General features: G+C 40.1%; 1 pseudogene; it reads right to left on the bottom strand.

The window, feature by feature from the left end:
• Nucleotides 1-1,760: 1,760 nt before the first annotated feature.
• LOC149189562 (putative xyloglucan endotransglucosylase/hydrolase protein 8 pseudogene) lies at nucleotides 1,761-2,570 on the bottom strand (annotated as a pseudogene).
• Nucleotides 2,571-4,614: the final 2,044 nt, after the last annotated feature.

Raw genomic sequence — 4,614 nt, 5'->3', positions numbered from 1 at the left:
TTAACTCATTTTCAACTTATATCCCTAGTGGGAGCACTCATTGGATGAAAAATTTAATTCCTCACGCAAGGAGTACCCATGTTGCATACTATTTGATGGACCTTGCTACACAAAAAATGAGAAATACATGAAAAACGTGATTGCAATCATGTATTTCATGTATTTCTCATTTTTCATGTACCAAGGTCCTTTGAATGTATGCAATATGGGTACTCCTTGGATGAGGAATGAAAATTTTCATCCAACGAGTGTTCGAGATAGAAATTTGAGTAAAATCATAGGGAGATAAGTTGAAAATATGAGTTTAAAAAGTTGTTTTTTCTTTTTCCCCTCTAAAATTTGATGATGTAATATAATCTTATTTTATTATTTTATAATATTCCTTAGGAGGCCCATTTTAGACCTCAAAATTTCTCTAATGGATCGTTAGATTGAAAAGGATAAGGTGAGAAAAAAATTCCCTCACTTGTCAGTTGATTGATGCGGCTTTTGGAGACCCAAAATCTCTTTAGTGCAGAGGAATGATCCAAGAGGATCCCAAAAGGCCATATTTTCGAAGTCTTCAAATCTCAGTGAAATCTATCTCAAATTGAAGATCTCGTCGTTTTGAATCCAAAGACGTGAATGACACCTCAATCTGACACTGTATGTGAAAGCTATGGCCTATTGAAGTTTTTGACAAACAGCTAAAAAATTTGTAGTCATGACAATGTCATGGGCTGCCACGTGGAAGCTAACATCAACAGTACAAATGGTGATGTGGCAGTACAATCAGTAGAATCAAGGAATATTTTTTACCAATCTAGAGCCTGTTAGCGCTTGAAATTTCACCTCAGGCTGAGAAAGGTAAATCTCAAGGCAACATCAAACCACTTAGCCTCGTAGCTAGCCCTACGGGGCAGGAGAGGGCTCTCTCCGGTCTATCTCAGCAAAGATCTTCAATGAACGAGATGACCAATAGGGAAACACTGATTTTAGGCTAGTAAACTGATAAAAAGGGGTTTTTAATAAAATGACGGGGTTTTTCTGGGCTGCATGGGGTAAAGAAACAGCTTGAACAGAGAAATGTAATCAAAACACAGATTATCTCCTGAGGCAAGGTAGGTAAGAAATTTAACACCAAATTTAGATTAAATGAGATGGCAAGACTGTTGAGGAGCTGACAAGGGCATAGAAGATGAATCCTTGTCAAACAGAAGAAAACATTGAATATTGAACAAACTTAAAGGCAGAGCATACAAATGATGAATTCTACCTTAACACTTCATTTGTTCAATTAGAAATGATCATGAAGTGAAATGAAACATAACAGATCACATATGAAACACAAGAAAAACTTATGCTAAATTATCATACCACAGGAATCTCAGAAGTCAGAGCTGTATTTTCATTAAACTCTCTGCCAAAAACTGTACATGGTAAGCTCTCTATTCTCCAGCACTCAGAACTCTCCCCCTCTCACTCTCTCCAACTTTTACAAATGATTTTTTAATACATTAAATAAGACTCTGTTGTAGGAGAAAACAAATCAACCCAAAAACCTCTGCGCTGTTTCACCTGAAATTACATAAATAGAACATGTAATAACTTTCTCCTCGAAAATCTCTAATCAAAAAGCCTAACAATTGGAGCGCAGACCCCATCGTATGACTAACTGAGGTCATAGATAAGAACGAATCCTATTCATCTGGTAACAGGTGTCTTTGTTTATTTTTAGCTGAAGTGAAGGGCCAGGTGTCAAGGACGTGCGCCAAATTTTTCTAGTTGACAAATCCTTTTTGGATATTTTCCCAAACCTTTCGCTCTCCTCGAGATTTCTTTTCATCATCTGTGGATGTCTGATGAGCGTTCCAGAGGATAGAGTAAGTGTGAAACTCTGTCGTTGGATCGAACCAGAGGATATGTCTCTGCTCCCTTCCACCCACACCATTTGAATAGATGTTCGTCTGAAGACCATAAGGCTGCCCACTTCTGTTCCCTAGAAATTCAAAATCCAGCATGTCCCTATTCATGTCTGTATCAGAAGACATATAATAAGCAGTGACAACCCCTGCAGAGTCTCCTGGTACGAGCTTGAGCTTCATGCTGAACCATCCGAATCTATACTTGTTCTTCGATTTGAACCCAGAACCTGATTGCTGGTCAAGAACCAGGTGCCATACTTGACCATTTCCAGAGGTCCTGAAGTGATCCTGAGCCCACAATATCTGAAAATTATCATCAAAAACCTTGGGAGATGAATCATCACCGTCGGACTGGCAAGAAACACAGGCAATTAGACCAATCAATACCAACACCAAGAAACTCATCCCCATTACTCTCCAAGTCCTGCCCATACTTGTAAAAAGAAACCAGCACAAGCTCAGAACAGAGGGCGGTTGCTGGAGCCTATGGAGTGAGTGGAGCTGAAGCTGCATGCATATAACTAGGGTCGGGCTGCCTCGCTACCTCACGGAACTGTGGCCCATACGTAGATACACGCCAGCTAATACCGGCGTGAAACTTGAAAAGGAAGCCGAAGGCGTGAAGATGAGAATCTGGGCAGTTGAGAATTGCGATCACGGGTTGTCCTGTACATGCCACACAAATATTTTTTTTTTTTTGAAATCCGCCCCTTAAATATTCCAACTACTGGAAGTTGGATCAGAACTACAAGGCTTCAGATCCCCTGACCGACAAGCCATCATAGAACTGTTCTGTTCCTTTCCAACAATGCTACCAATCTCTTGATGAAGAGAAGAATCAATCATCTACAAAAGAAACAGCCACAATTGAGTGTTGTTCTTCTGCTGTTTGCAATGAACATTCACACTTTTTCGGTGATCGGTTCTGGTTCATGGAGCTCACACAACTTGTGCAGTAGTCTTCAGAAGAAACCATTCTGTCTACCTGATGAAACCATCCTTCAGGAATGAAAAGTGCATCACCGGCATGCAGCAAGACTTTTCGGCAATGATCCCAAGCATGTTAGCACGTGGGTGGACTTTAATATCTTTGGCACCTTTTCTGCAACGAAATATACAATAATATTATCAACATTATCTACAATGCATTTGCTCAGTAGCCACGGATACCTCAATAACATATTCCCAACATCCTTTGAACAAATGCCAGCCTTTTCAAAGTCCTAATCCTAGGCAGAATATCTGCTCCGATATCATATAAAATAGCTGGAGGAAAGCATAGTAATACCATTCCAGCAAAACCTTTGGGTACCCCAGTAGATTCTAAGAAATCTACTGTGGGCTTCAAATTTTTATCCATACTTTGAAGAAGAATTTTTTGGAAATGATTCTATAAGACGTGCTAAAATGCCATCCCCAGAATCCAACACAGTTAACCTTCCACGCTTAGCTTCCATCTTTTCAAAAAATGATAATGATTGTTGAAGATTGTCATCAGCGGAAACTGATAACTGCGTCATCATACGTCGCATCATGTAACTGATATTCCTCCCTTCAAAATTGGCAGTAGAAAAAAGTTCCAAGAATGGAAAAATCCCCATATCACGCTTTGTTCTCGCTATCTGCAATATTTTATTTCTGAATGTGTCGTGTTCGATTGCACTCCCTCCGCTCTCTCCTTGCCAAGAACTCCAAAGATGGGCATCATCCAACTCATGTACAGCATCCACGAGCTCACGAATATAAACTGGAGCCTTACTTGATATTCCCACTGCATCTTCCTTTGAAACACCCAATTCTTACAACAATTGTGCTACGCAGATGTGTCAGTAATGGAATACCCCGCTGAAGAATATTGGCCATGATGCATTCGATGTTTGTTCCAGGGGCTGGAAGACCAATGCGTGCATTTGTTCCATTTAAGTTGCGTTTCATCAAGGAATATGATACTGCACTAAAGCGATTATCCCTGAGAAAAATTTTTATCCCCTGAAGGCTGGTTAAAGAGCTCTTCTGCCTGGACAAACTCTGTACTCCATAGATGTGCAGGATCCATAGGAAAGCCAGATTGCACACTGTAGATACGCATTGAAAAATCTCTAATGTCGGCCTTTGCTTTTTCAAGCTTAGCTTTTGGGACAAGTTGTACAGAGTAACACCCAAGTTCCACTTTTGACCACCCAGAAATGGTATATATAATTTCAAGACCATCCCCATGTCTTTCCACAAATTCCTGAAGCAACCCTTTAGCTACATTGGAGGAAACTAAGAAATTTCGATTGAGCCACTTGTAAGATACCACGTTTGTTTTCTTCAAACTATTATATTATCAAAACATAAATGAATTTGAAGCAGATTGTCGATTCTTCATTAACGCCCTGTTTTGTTGCCCACAGTTTTAAGTACCCACATGCATACATGCCAATTTAATTGAGAAGACAGAGTCTAACATCGGCTCCAATTGGGATGGCAGCTGCCGCTTCGTGGAGGTGCCAAGAACCGCAGAACTTTGGGAGAGCAGACAGTGCCTCCACCCATTGGGCAATGGAGTCATCATCGACACAACTGAAACTGAACTCAAACTGATTTGATCTCAAGACTGAAATGACTGAAAAAATGACTTAACAATCTTCAAGCAAACTAAAACAAGATGCTGCCCTTATGGCTGCTTATTTATTTACAAAATCTACTCTACTCTGCTGTACAAACA

The sequence above is a fragment of the Pinus tabuliformis genome, chromosome 3_1 (genome assembly GCF_031772625.1).
Source record: "Pinus tabuliformis cultivar Carrire ecotype Pingquan chromosome 3_1, CPIR1, whole genome shotgun sequence".
Classification (NCBI taxonomy): Eukaryota; Viridiplantae; Streptophyta; class Pinopsida; order Pinales; family Pinaceae; genus Pinus; species Pinus tabuliformis.
The sequence above is the reverse complement of the archived record's forward strand: the minus strand, read 5'-3'. Positions and strand labels throughout refer to the sequence as shown.